Source organism: Leptodactylus fuscus, chromosome 6 (assembly GCF_031893055.1).
Source record: "Leptodactylus fuscus isolate aLepFus1 chromosome 6, aLepFus1.hap2, whole genome shotgun sequence".
Lineage (NCBI taxonomy): Eukaryota > Metazoa > Chordata > Amphibia > Anura > Leptodactylidae > Leptodactylus > Leptodactylus fuscus.
In genome coordinates this window covers 46,034,718-46,050,157 of record NC_134270.1, presented here as the reverse complement: position 1 = coordinate 46,050,157, position 15,440 = coordinate 46,034,718, and the positions used below count along the sequence as shown (strand labels likewise).

Here is a 15,440-nt window from a genome sequence, read left to right as displayed (position 1 = left end):
CTGAAAGTTTGACTATACATTGTGCAATGTATACTCAACATATCTGGTGCCCTCCTTATGATCTATCCTAGCTCTGTACGCTCCCCCATTCTGCTCCTCTGTCTTCATCACATAAATGGCCATCACATATTAGTCTTAAACCACATTATGTAAGCAGAGTCATGCCCCTCATCACTGACGTAACTATCTGTTGGAATAATGCATATTTGTTTATATGAAAGGCAACAACTACAACTGCTGTGTTATATGATGAGACATTCTGTCTGTGTTCATACTGTTAAAGGGGTATTCCCATGACGCTTGTTCACCAACCTGCAGGCTGTTGTGCTCTATTCACTTCCTGCTTTTCTCGGCACATTGGTGGGCGGGATTTCACTTGCACAGGATTGGTTGTAAATGAATTACCACAGTGTGAAGCTGTGAGAGATCATCAAGACCAAATAAAGGTATACCAGCCAAACGCCTATCCTATATTGTCAAGGAACTACCTGGCCAGAGCCACACTCATAGGCTGAAATGCAAGGACTACCTGCTCATGAAAGAACAAAGTGGATCAATGCTGCTAATGAGGAAATTGCATCGCTCCATAAACTTCAAACTTGGAAACTCACCAAGCTGCATCAGGGCAAAAAGGTAATCAAGTGCAAGTGGGTTTTTAAAACCAAATATGACTCTGAAGGTAAAATTCACAGGTTTAAGGCAAGATTAGTCGCATAAGGATATTCTCAGAAATTTGGTGAAGAATAAGATTACGATGCTACATTTTCTCCAGTTGCAAAGCAAACTACATTCAGGACTTTGATAGCTATAGCTTCTGTACAGAAGATGCATGTCAGACACTTAGACATAAAAACTGCATTTTTAAATGGTGACATTAAGGAGGACTTATACATGACTCAGCCTGAAGGTTTTGTAAAGAAAGGTAAAGAGGATCTTGTTTGCAAGCTGCAAAAATCTCTCTATGGCCTTAAGCAGTCGGCAAGAGCATGGAACACCAAAATGAACAAAGTATTTGTAGAAATTGAAAAAAATGTCTGAAATTCTGAATCGACATTTTGAAACAAAAGATCTTGGAAGTGTGACATATTATCTAGGAATCTGAATCAAGAGACAGGAAGATGGAAGTTTTCTTCTAAACCAAAGTGCAAAAATTAAAGGGATTCTACAATTAAAAAACTTTTTTTTCTAGGTAACACGTCAGAATAGCCTTTAGAAAAGCTATTCGTCTCCTACCTATGGAAGTGATCTTCGCCGCGCCGTTCGTTCGAAATACCGGTTTGTAGCGGTATGCTAATTAGTTCTCTTGCAGTGATGGGGGCGTCCCCCAGCGCAGGAGATGCAATGGGGGCGTCCTCATAGCTGCTCGAACCCCGACTGCAGCACCGCCTCTATGTTCTTCTGTATCCTCCCCTTCCTTCTTCAGCTTGATGACGGACGCCTGCGCAGTACGCTCTGTTCGGCGAACTTTGCCGAACGTACTGCGCATGCCCGCGGCCATAGTGCCGACACCACAATTTCACGCATGCACAGTACGTTCCTTGAAGGCGTCCTACATCAAGCTGAAGAAGGAAGGGGAGGATACAGAAGAACATAGAGACAGCGCTGCAGTCGGTTTTCGAGCATCAATGGGGACGCCCCCATCGCATCTCCTGCGCTGGGGGACACCCCCATCGCTGCAAGAGAACTAATTAGCATACCGGTACAAACTAGTATTTCGAATGAACGGTGCGGCGGAGATCACTTCGAAAGGTAGGAGACGAATAGCCTTTCTAAAGGTTTCTGGTGGTTTCTGAATAAGTCCGTTTTTATTCATATGCTAATTAGACTTTTGCATGATACATCATGCACTACTCTCCTGTTGTTTCCTATGGGAGCCTGCTGTTGCTGCTGATGATGACTCAGCTTCCTGTTTGCTTCACACACATAGGAGATAATAGGAGAGAGGAGGCTTCTGGGAACTTCCTGTACTGGCTGGAAGCTCATTAGCATATGAATAAAGACGGAATTATTCAGAAACCACTGAGGCAATCTACATACTAAAGATAAGTGTGGAATAGACTTTCTAAAGGCTATGCAAGCATGTGATTAGTTAAAAATTACTTTCCCCAGTGATAGAGCCCCTTTAAGAATTGTAATAATGCTGTCTTTCGAGAATTGGCAGCCCCATCGCCTAGGAGCCATGGCTGATAGCCGTACAAGGCCAGCCACGGGCGGTCTCTTTATCACAGGTTCCGAAGCCTGAGGGTGGGTGTCTTTGCCTAGGATGCCAAGCCTAAAGGGTATCTTTTGTTGGTTCCCAAGCCATAATGTTCAGTCTAAGTGGTCTGGAATTGTTGCTGAATTTGCAACATAATCGGTTCAGAGAAGTTGTATTGTCGTCCCATTGCTGTTGCAGCTGGTGTTGGAAGTATTGCAATAATTGACTGCTCGGGAATCCAGCAGGTATCATTTCTCACCGGCCAGTGAAAGAAGCTAGCTGGTCCATGAGGATGCATAAAACTTATTAATGCATCATGGTCGTCGACTGAAATTTCAGAAATATTTCCAATCCACCAGTTGCTATCGTAATTGCAGGTAATGTATTGCCCTGGCTGGAGGTTTGCAATTGGCACAAAAGGCATTTCTGAGCTGACAGATCTATCTACATGGGCAATGAAAGATGATGTGTCATTTGACACTCTTGAAATGCGAATCTTTTTGTCATCAATTGGCACAAACTGATGGTTTTCTCTTGTTCCAGCAATTGTATGTCCATCTTTGAACCTTTCCTCTTGAACTACCGTATTTTCCGGACTATAAGCCGCACATAAAAACCTACGATTTCCTCAGAAATCGTAAGTGCGGCTTATAGTCCGGTGCGGCTTATATATGGATGGAAGCGGCGGCAAAGACTGCGTGCCGCTTCCATACATACATAAAAGGCACCGTAAGGGTGCATTCACACTACCGAACGCCGGCGTGTATCACAGCCGTACACGCCGGCGTTACAGCAGGGCTGCCGGACACTTCCTATTCATTTCTATGGGAGCCGGCATGCGAGCGCTCCCTATAGAAATGAATGGAAAAAAGCAGTCCATTCATTTCTATGGGGAGCGCTCGCATGCCTGCTCCCATAGAAATGAATAGGAAGTGTCCGGCAGCCCTGCTGTGACACCGCCATCCTGAAAGAGAACGTGAAACTTACCCAACGGTGCAGGGCGGGCGGGCGGGCATTCAGGCCTCCTCTGCCTCCGATGTTCCGTCCTTCTCCTCCGGCGCTCGCTGATAATGGCCGGGGCGCATGCGCATAATGCTTCTACTGCGCATGTGCCCTGGCCATTATCAGCTTGCGAGCGCCGGAGGAGGACGGAACATCGGAGGAAGAGGAGGCCTGAATGCCCGCCCACCCTGCACCGCTCGGTAAGTTTCACGTTCTCTTTCAGGACGGCGGTGTCACAGCAGGGCTGCCGGACACTTCCTATTCATTTCTATGGGAGCAGGCATGCGAGCGCTCCCCATAGAAATGAATGGACTGCTTTTTTCCATTCATTTCTATAGGGAGCGCTCGCATGCCGGCTCCCATAGAAATGAATAGGAAGTGTCCGGCAGCCCTGCTGTAACGGGGGGGGGGGGGGGGGGGGTAGTAGTTTAACCTAACGTTTACGGTTGGGCTCTATCAGCATGATTTTGCTGATAGAGCCCCTCCTCGCCTGCCGAGCGCTTCCAATAGAAGCGGCTGGCACGCGAGGGGTTAAGCGGCCGCTGGCAAAGTCTGCCTGCCGCCGCTTTCAATAAGATATAATGCGCACCGGACTGCGGCTTATAGTCCGGTGCGCCTTATATATGAACCAAGACGGACTATAAGGCGCTCATGGGCAATGCGGCTTATAGTCCAGTGCGCCTTATAGTCCGTAAAATACGGTACTCGTATTTCGTAAATTTTTTCTTTTGGAACAAAAAAAAACTTAATTCCATGCAGTTGCTCGTTGCAACAGTTGAATAAATCCACCAGGGTCACTATTTGGTTTTCAGTTGGGCGTTGAAGACTGGCACGAGCTGCCAACCTCTTTGCTGTCCCTCCAAACCCATCACAGGGCGACTTTCCATGACTGGTACCTTGCACGGCTATCGGCCATGGCTCCTAGGCGATGGGGCTGCCAATTCTCGAAAGACAGCATTATTACAATTCTTAATAGGAATATAAAACCAATTCTTAGGGAATTGGTAGTGGTATAACCACCATGGACCAACACAAGGGTTTGAATAGTGCAGTTACCATTCATTGCGTATGATTAAAAAAACCCATGTTCAGTGGCATTTTTCTTTTCTTAAACTGAGAGACTAAAAAAAAAAAACCCGATGATCCTTGTAGAGAAAAATGTGCTCTTTCCAATGATATCAGAATTAATAGATTTTAGGGGTACCCTTTTTGAGAAATTTTACCTAAAAATAGGTAAAATTTGAATTTTATACATTTTTCATCATATGTGGGTGTGAATATCTCCACAAATACATATGCTTTGACCATGATATTGCAGCAATGCAAAGTCATGTACACGTTAGGTGCACAGGGCAAAGCACCAGTTACTATTGGTTTTTGGTCTTGAGTTATATTTGGGCAAGGTTTGGCATAAATGTCATGTGGCGTGATTTTCAAGCTACTTTGACACAAAATTGCGGCCGATATATTGTTTTGTGATCGCCAGTAATAATTTTATCATGTTTAGCAGCAAAATTTGAGCTAGTATGTCAAATTTCAGCATCATAGCCAGTATTGAACTCTAATGGCTATGTGCCAAAGTTTGCAAAATCCTCTTAGCTGAAGCCGCGGTCTTGGTGGAACCTCCAGTGAAAGGTCAACAGTGCCCCAGGTATTTGACATCTGGCCCTAAAAATTTTCAGAACCCAGTTTCAAACATACATGTACATCCTTATAAATTTTCAGCAAAATCGGAGAAGGTCGAGTGGGGACGATTTTAGAAACTGGTCCACTTGATGTGGAATGACCCCACTCTTCATAAATTTCCCCCTTGTAAAGCTGCGGCAAGAGTATTTGTTGGGTGGACCCCAACAAATATTGCTATGATTATAGATTGTGCTCTCTTCAGACCCCAGAGTATAATGATCGGAGACCCAAGGATGGTGAGTGAACATGCAGTCTTTGGCCCTTGTAGTGACGTCAAAGGCCGGCGTCACAACACATAATGATGCCAGCGTAACCCAAATCTGTGAAGTCTTTGAAGAGTATTGCGGAGGAGCCACTGTTTTTTATGTTTGTCACCTTCCCTGGGCTTCCAATCATTATACTCTGAAACTAGAGTATAATAATAGTTTGTGGGTGGTGTATCCCAAAAATTTAGGGTTCTACTAAATGAAACGAAAACCATTGGGGCCAAAATGGGACATAATACTGTGGGGAGGGGACTTATGAGACATTACTGTGTGGAGTGGCCACTATGGCACATAATAATGTGTAAAGCAGGGGTGCCCAAAACATCCATTGCGATCTACTGGTCGATTGCAAAGGAATTACCGGTCAATTGGTGACATTTTTTTTTTCTTAACTTTTTTTTGATTGAACCAGCGCAGGACAGCTGCCGCTCTCCTTGCGCTGGTTCTGACGTCTATGTTTCAGCGTAGGCGGCGTCATCACGCTGCTTACGCTGATACGCAGACGTCTGCCGGTGAAAAGGATGCGGGAGCAGCAGCATCGAGGTCGGTAAGTATGAAAACTTTGTTTTATAATAGGCCGCTATCTGCTGGAGTATCCCCAGCAGGCAGCGGCCTATTTACTAACCTCCCTGGACCTGATCACTGCTGCCCCCGCTTCCCCTTGTACTTTAGGCCGCGGCGGGTGGTAGTGAATAGGCCCGGGCCAGGCCGCGATTCCACTGCCGCTATAATTAACTCGGGGGTCTTTTTAGACCTCCGAGTATAATAATTGGAGCCCCAGGGGAGGTGAGAGAACATAATAAACAATGTTACTTACCTCTCCGGGATCCGATGTCAATCTGACAATGCTGCGGTCCAAGCCCCGCCCACAAGAAGTGGCTAGTAGATCTGTTGACTGGGTCATTTTATAAAGTAGCTTGCATGATGAAAAATTGTGAGCACCCCTGGTGTAGAGGGTCCACTATGGGGCATAAAACTGTATGGAGGCTGCTATAGAAAATTATAATTTGTGCAGGGGCCACTATGAGACATTATATTGTGTGGTGAGGCCGCTATGGGACACTATACTGTGTGGAGGGTCCACTAAATTACATTATACTGTATGGAGGGGCCACTATCGAAGATTATACTGTGTCAAGACATTATACTGTGTGCAGGGGCCACTATAAGACATTATACTGTGTGGAGGGGTTGCTAAGAGACATTATACTGTATGAAAGGGCCACTATGGGAAATCATACCACTCAGTACAGGTGGTGGGTTACAGAAGGATACTGTCCGTGGAGAGCTCCATGCTGGTGAATAAATCCCACCCCACGTATGAGACCTTGACGGCACTGGGCAGTACTGTTAGTGACCGACTGCTTCACCCCAAAGTGTGAGAAGGAGCGCTATCAGAGGTCCTTCCTCCCAACCATGGTCAGGCTACGTAATCTACATCAGACCAAGTGAAGAGCAGTCTGCACAGAGAAATAAATGATCCTGAAGTCTTCATTTTTTTTCCTTTAGCTGCTATGACTCCTAGTATTTTTCTCCCATCTGCTATTCTGAGCTTATGTATGTCTCCGTCTGTAATATATTACTTGTTATTATCCGGTATCCGTATTATCATGCTGCTGTAACACACTGAAATTTCCCCGTGCTGGGACTATTAAAGGATTATCTTATCTTATACTGTGTGGAGGCCACTTTGGGACATTATAAAGTATGTAAATGAGGTGTTATACTGTGTTGGGGCAGGAAAAGGGGCGCTATATTGTGGGAGGAGGGAAGCAAAGTCTAAAGTTTGCTGAGGGACCCAGTCTTTGCTAGTTATGCCCCTGGCAGGACTCATTATTTATAATGGGGACAATTATTTATAAGAGGGAACTAATACTTATAGGGGGATCTGTTTATAAGGGAGCAGTAGTATTTATAATGGGACTATTACTTATAAGAGGGAACTGCTTAATATTTGTATACCCGTAATATGAATGCGTACAACATTGTGTTATCTACAAAGAGAAAAAACACAAATATTAGATATTAAAGGTTTTTAATATAAGAAATGACATTATCAATAGCTAGCTTCCCAGACACCACCTCAGGTTGATCAAAGAAGCTGACAATGCCATGGAAGCCATCTTTAACATGATACCATGTGACCGGGACACCATTGTCCTCCAGCCGTTTCTTGTAGAGTATCCCATCATCACGGAGAACATCAAACTCACATGTCAGTATGTAGGCCTTTGGTAGTTGCCGGATCACAGCGTCATCAGAAAACAATGGAGAACGTGGAAAGTCAAAAACTTTCTTAACTTTCTCATAAACCTCTTTATTAAAGGGCGCCATGATGTGTGGTTTGTAGCCTTTTACCATGAACTCCTCAGAACTCAACCATTTGCTTAACTTCTCTCTTATTTCAGGAGGAACATGGCTGCCCTGTAAAATTTCTTTCGACAAAGAAAAATCACCACCTATGTATGTCATCAAGCAATATACAACGTATTCTTGGTATAACAAAGGGACCATCTTATTTTGTTTGTATGAGGGTAGATGTAAGTCAGCCATCTGGACACATGGATATATCATCACCTGGGCAAGAGGCTTTGGGATATCTGATCTACCCACAAGAGCCTGACAAACCCCAGCAGTGAGATTACCCCCAGCACTGTTTCCATATATTATAACAGAAGAAGGATCGACTCCATGTTCTTGTGCCGTCTTCAGAAAGTGAACTGTAGCTGTGAGACAGTCATCAAATGCGGCAGGACAGCTGTGTTCTGGTGCCAGGCGGTAACTAAAATCATTAATAAAAAGTTTGTCATTGACTTTGATAAATATGGGAAGTAAGGGTTAATACCTGGATAATAAAGGATCCAACACCCCTACCCAGATCACCCTGTTGATAAGTAATCTGCGTATGAAATTAAGGAATCCCATTAATAGCAATAATTACTGTTGCAATAATACATGGTGCCCAATGAAACCAATGAGCCATGGTCGAGCTGGGTCAAGTAGGAGATACACTTTTTTGCACCTCCTCGTATCTCTGGTTAATAGAGGTAGGTCCTAAGTAGATGACCCACTCTATTGTCTCAAAACACTTTAGTAAAAAAATATAAAGCCCCAGGGGTTAGCATTGTGCAGATGGTGCAGGAGGGGAGGCACAACATGGCGGCTACTCGCTCATTCTCATGTCATAGTGACTTTAATGTAATTTTCCACTGGAGCAGTACAGTGATGAGAGGACAGGGATACACTTTTAGGGGGTGCGGCAGTAGCAGTCACTAATGGGCCCTGGACCCTGAGGGGGTCACAAAAGTCTCTCTACCACATAAAATATACCACCATTCTAAATGGCACAAAGTAGGTAAGGGTCACAGATTTTGCACTGGGGTCTAGGAGTATCAAGTTATCATTGGGTGATGTTAAATGGTCCCCAAGGACACTCCCTGCTGTGGGTCTTCTGTGTGTTGGTATTTTGGGGTACCTTTATCATGAGACATGATGACAGTGCCTTAGTAATATTCTTCCAGTCACAAAGTAACATGGAGGCAGAATTCACTTACAACAAGCAGTATCCACACTTTTAGGCACTCTATAAACACTTAAAGAAATGTCGGCTGTTCTTCATTCGCTCTTCTAGTCCTCTCACCCTTTCCACCATCATGATCTGGGGTGACCCCTGAGTCTTAGTCCTCTGTCTCTGACACTACTGGGGAAGTAATGGGCATGTTTTAGCCACCGATACCAGGTTACCTCACTGATAAAGTAGTGAAGATGCTTACAAAGAAGGCTTTTTTTGTGAGCAATGGATTCTGTTGGCATGGGATTGCCTGTTGCGTCCCAACTACCACTAACTAATCTTGGTAGTAAAAGATGCTATCTCACAAATTACAGCTATCAACTGCAGATGGCTACCAACTGAGTAAAACAGGGCCAACCCTTGCTACAGACAACAGCTACAGTAACTCCACCTGCCTTCTGGAAAACTCAGAGTACCACCTAGACCGCAGCGTAGAAATGGCCTAGTAATTTCATATAAACCAGTATAACACTGGAAAAATGAATTTGAGTATATTGCAGATACATGGAAATTGGTTGACTGAAGCAGACAAGACCTTTATTAACATTATATTAGGGAATATGCAAGCAAATATGGAGTAGTTGACTATGGCCACGATGTAGCAGTTTCCAATTTCTAAAAATGAAAACAAAAATTTGAGAGGCTCTTTCGCATTGACTTTTTGCCTTTTAATAAATCTACCTGTCAGGACTTTAGTATAAATACCCCCACATACAACAAATGGGGCAGGTACCCAAACACAACCATTCAGGTTCCAGCTCTCATATACTGTAGTAACTGTAAGATTACACCTTTTCACACTAGCTTTCACAATATCAGCAACTGAATCCATTAAAACTATTACACACATCTTATCACTAAAGGAAATATTAGAAGAATTCTGTCACCTTACCCAACAGAGACAACCACAGCTCCCGAATTCTTCGTTACGTATCGGCAAAAACTATCACACGTGTCTAAAATCAAATAAATAAGACATTAGTTTCTGAGATCATCATCCATCAGTGTCAAAAAAATCTCCTAGATTAGAATGTGTAAAAAAACAAAAAGAAAAAATTAAAAAGTGCTGCTGAAATTGTTTGGCTGCAAAACTTCCTGGTTTCTATTTCCTGTTTGTGGGAGTGTCAGTACTTTACAAGGAAGTCTCTCCAAGCCCCTGCACCTCCTAGCAGTTTGTCATTCATGTCCAGTATACTTACTTACTTATGTACAGTCCTATGAAAAAGTTTGGGCACCCCTATTAATCTTAATCATTTTTAGTTCTAAATATTTTGGTGTTTGCAACAACCATTTCAGTTTGATATATCTAATAACTGATGGACACAGTAATATTTCAGGATTGAAATGAGGTTTATTGTACTAACAGAAAATGTGCAATATGCATTAAACCAAAATTTGACCGATGCAAAAGTCTGGGCACCTCAACAGAAAAGTGACATTAATATTTAGTAGATCCTCCTTTTGCCTCTAGTTGCTTCCTGTAGCTTTTAATCAGTTCCTGGATCCTGAATGAAGGTATTTTGGACCATTCCTCTTTACAAAACAATTCAAGTTCAGTTAAGTTTGATGGTCGCCGAGCATGGACAGCCCGCTTCAAATCATCCCACATATTCAGGTCTGGGGACTGGGATGGCCATTCCAGAACATTGTAATTGTTCCTCTGCATGAATGCCTGAGTCGATTTGGAGCGGTGTTTTGGATCAATGTCTTGCTGAAATATCCATCCCCGGCGTAACTTCAACTTCGGCACTGATTCTTGAACATTATTCTCAAGAATCTGCTGATACTGAATGGAATCCATGCGACCCTCAACTTTAACAAGATTCCCGGTGCCGGCATTGGCCACACAGCCCCAAAGCATGATGGAACCTCCACCTAATTTTACAGTGGGTAGCAAGTGTTTTTCTTGGAATGCTGTTTTTTTTGGGCGCCATGCATAACGCCTTTTTGTATGACCAAACAACTCAATCTTTGTTTCATCAGTCCACAGGACCTTCTTCCAAAATGAAGCTGGCTTGTCCAAATGTGCTTTTGCATATCTCAGGCGACTCTGTTTGTGGCGTGCTTGCAGAAACGGCTTCTTTCTCTTCACTCTCCCATACAGCTTCTCCTTGTGCAAAGTGCGCTGTATTGTTGACCGATGCACAGTGACACCATCTGCAGCAAGATGATGCTGCAGCTCTTTGGAGGTGGTCTGTGGATTGTCCTTGACTGTTCTCACCATTCTTCTTCTCTGCCTTTCTGATATTTTTCTTGGCCTGCCACTTCTGGGCTTAACAAGAACTGTCCCTGTGGTCTTCCATTTCCTTACTATGTTCCTCACAGTGGAAACTGACAGGTTAAATCTCTGAGACAACTTTTTGTATCCTTCCCCTGAACAACTATGTTGAACAATCTTTGTTTTCAGATCATTTGAGAGCGGGCTGTCCATGCTCAGCGACCATCACACTTAACTGAACTTGTATTGTTTTGTAAAGAGGAATGGTGCAAAATACCTTCATCCAGAATCCAGGAACTGATTAAAAGCTACAGGAAGCGACTAGAGGCAAAAGGAGGATCTACTAAATATTAATGTCACTTTTCTGTTGAGGTGCCCATACTTATGCACAGGTCAAATTTTGGTTTAATGCATATTGCGCATTTTCTGTTAGTACAATAAACCTCATTTCACTCCTGAAATATTACTGTGTCCATCAGTTATTAGATATATGAAACTGAAATGGCTGCTGCAAACACCAAAATATTTAGAACTAAAAAATTATTAAGATTAATAGGGGTGCCCAAACTTTTTCATAGGACTGTATGTGTATTATAACATATGTATATAGATGTGAGAATAGAAAATCAGACAGCACTCCCAAAAATATGGTGGAATTAGTGAAAATATTACCTCATAACAGCAACATTTCAGCTTGTATACACAAATCTTTCTCAAGCTAGGGACTAGGATATCTATATACATCTGTATAATATATATGGCTTGTCCCCTGTTGGAATAGTATACATATTTTTACAATGGGCTCACATGATTAATATTTGCCACTGTATCAACCAAATCTGTAAAACTTCAGCTGGATCATCCAAAAATCTAACGTGTTGACTATATGACTATATCCAGATATCCAGATTTTTTTGGGGGGAAGGCACAAAAAGCTCTTTCTATAAATCTATCTTTGAACCACAGGCTTTGACTTGCTTACCAATACTTCCAAAAACATATCCTCCTCCATGAAAGAACATGACTCCTTTTCTGCCGCCAGCAGAAGGAGATCGAGGCTGGTAGACTCTCACTGGAACTCCTTCAAATTGTAAGTCTTTCTTGAAGATTTCTGGATCGTTCTTCAGCTTTGGCATGGTTGGTTTTTGTAGAAAATGTAAAAGCTAGATACTGTTTGAAACTCCGACTTTATCAAGAATATCCCCCTAAAGATTGAGCAACGAAACAGAAAATGAAGAGTTATCCTACACAGACCATCTTTAGTGAAGGTTTCCAAACACAATCAGATATTGATGGGGGGGGTCACCATTGTAAAATGCAGCACAGAGAATTAGATCTATTACATTGTACCCATTGAAAACAGGTGGTATCCATGATGTCAGTATTCCTCCAGTGTAGGACTGTGGTAACAGAGCAACAACGTCAGCAGGACTGAAAAAATTTGGTTTGGTGGGGGCTATTGTTCCACCTCTGAAACCACGACCACCTGACCCCGTATAGCAACGAAATTTAATAGAGGTGGATGTTCATACAGGTGGTCTTACCAATGATGTATGTGGGAGTTTAGGAGATAGCCAAGCTAGTGGCAGCCATAGACCTCATGGAGAGGACCACATGCTTGCATCTCTGCCACTTTGGCTAGATAGTGCAACTGACCTGCTATCAGGGAATTGTGTTTCCTGTGAGCTTCCAGAAAACAACAGTGAGTGCAATGTCTGCACTGAGAGTAATTGCCAGGGGTGTAACTAGAAAAAGAATAGGTACATCTTCTAGGTAAAGATGTTATGCCAAGCTGAACGACATCAAACTATCTAAGGAAGACGTCACTGACTGCAGAGCCAGGTTTAGACTCTCTTGAGATGATGCTGCAGTGATAGGGCTCGTGCACATCTGCGCCCAGGAGTCTGTTTTGCAGGTTTCCATTTCCTGCACAAAACAGAGCAGAAAGGTGTCCGGCCGTGAGTGCCGGTGGGCGTTTTATGCTCTCCGCAGAGAAACTGTTTTCTTTTTAAACGGACACAGAGTTGGACATGCAGTACTCTGTGTCCGGGTTAAAAAAAAACGGCAGCAGCCCTTGTGGGTACCCCTTTAATGCCAATTAACTGGCTGCAGTATTGTTCATCCCTCTATCTAGCAATAGTACGGGCTATATGTGCTCTGTAGTCTTATGGAAGTCAAAGAAGGGCCAGTCACCATCTTGTTATGCCCCACCTTTACTAGTTGCGCCCCTGTTTGTCCCCTGGACAAAGCATTAGTTGTGGACTCCTGTAACAGTCAAAAGGGTTTTCCAGACTAAATAATGGATAACTTAACCTTAGGATAGGTCATCAATTAAAGATCAGCAGGGGTCGGACACCCAGGCCACCAGACAATCAGCTATTGGAAGAGGCTGTAGGATTCTAGTATCTTCAGTACTAACCAAACACAGCACAATACATTTGTGCAACCACTTTACTTGAATGCACCTGAATGCACATTCGCTTGAATGCACCTGAGAGACACTGTTGCTTCAAACAGCTAATCTGTGGAAGTCCCGAGTGTCAGATCCCCACTGATCTTCAATTATTGACCTAACCTATGGATAAAGTCCCAGAAAACCCCTTTAAATCATTTATGTAAGACAAGAAATGCTGCAAAAATACCAAGAAAGTAGTAGGATTTTGCCTTAATAGCAATGGTTTTATACAAGTTACCTTTCCCTAGCAATACTAAATGACCACGGCTTTTATGTAACTTTTTAGATGTGGTTTTCGCTACAGAAGTTTCAGGGGCAAATCATGAGAAATCCACAGTAAGTTCATGGAAATTTCAAGGTTTCAGAAAATTTTTATGTACTATTTGGTTGTAGCAGCAAAAAAGGTTGTATGTAGTCTAGCCATAACCAGCATTCTGAGGTCTGTAATGTAATGTACAGTGTAAACTGACCCAGCGGCAACATATGAGTAAGTAACTCAAATTAAGATCCAGGGCACAAACTCACCAGAATGAATGCAGCAGTAAAAGCGGTATGAATGCTCCGAACTAATTTAGGATTTGCAATCCCTGGTGGGATATCTGCTTTTGAGGATTCATAACAAGTTAACCCAAAAAATATCAGCAAACACAAGACAAATATAATGGTAATTACTCCCAGCGGAGCAGATAATACTCCCAGCATTGTTGCAGCTTTTCTTGTTTGAGTTGTCACTGGGAAGCTTTGCATTTCCTGGTAGTAAGGTAAGAATTACGAATTGTTAGAAGAAGACCCTCCCTCTGGAGTCAGAGATCTTGTCTGTTCAGTTTAGAGCAGGCTAGACTAGACTTTCAAGAGGAAATATAGGTGTAACACTCAGGAAGGCCAGGGCTGGTATCACGGGTAATATATCAGATGTGGCCGGCTTCCAGGGGGTCCCTGGGTCCCAAATGTGCACAAAATCTCCTTTTTGATGTCCCCGACTACCCACCCCCACTCTGATACCTGACAATGACAACAGACAAACAGGTCTCGGGGGTAGCCGTTGCTCTTTTTACTAGCAGGACAAAGTAATACAAATGTACATATGGAGTAATTCTTCACATACAATACAGCGATTTTTGTAGGTAGTGTCCAGTTAGCAGGTGATGGAGGCAGAATGCTTTGAATAGATTAATTAGTAGTTGCTTGGGTAGTTAACTTGTATATACTTGTAAAGACAGCCTGTATCCAGGGGGTTAGTCCTCAACAACTGGGTACACGTATGTAGAATAGCAAATACAATTTTTTTCAGCAGCGGGAGACCCTCAATTTCTGCCAGACTAGCTATGGGCTTCTTAAATATAGATTTGTCCCAAAGACTTACTTGAATAGAGAAATACGTGTGAGGTCCCAGATGTATGGATAAAACAGGTCCATCAACGTTAGTGCTTGTAGGCTTGGAGCTTCAGCGGAAAACACTCTCTGAGGAGAATCTTGAGTACAGAGGAAAAGCCATCTCTGTGGGAAGTGCTCTCAGAGTTGGCTGCCATTTTCAGCTCTCCATGTGCTGCTAGGTCCACATGTCTTGTCTTGTTGCTCGAGACGAGAGTAGTGGCAGACACTGGAAACAACCCCTTTAAAAGCAAACTAGAAAAAAAGTGATATGTTTCATTATCTGGTTTTAATAAAAAAAAAAATTAAAAAGGCAATACATTCCATTTAACATAATTTTCTATTGCAAAATGAAAATTTGACTGTACATTGCTAATGTTTAGTCAGCATTTCTCTGCTATCTCAGCTTCCCATTGACTTCATCACAAAATGGTCACCAGAGTCATAGACTATGCTATACATAGGGTGCAGAAATAGTGTTGGGCAGACATTGCTTATACACAGCACAGTATATGGGCCATGCACCAGTACAGCATCTCAGCTACCACTGACTTCAATGGGTGCTCAGCTGCCATGATGGCGCCCAGCCACTATATAGGGATCAGAGCCAACTGCTTCCATCTCCATGTAGCATATGATATGGACATCAGAATTTGTCCAGTACAAGTGATCCC

At 43.0% G+C, this 15,440-nt stretch overlaps 1 pseudogene; it reads right to left on the bottom strand.

Moving 5' to 3' along the window:
* Positions 1-7,176: 7,176 nt before the first annotated feature.
* On the bottom strand, positions 7,177-14,097 carry LOC142210592 (arylacetamide deacetylase-like 4; annotated as a pseudogene).
* Between the last annotated feature and the right edge of the window lie 1,343 nt (positions 14,098-15,440).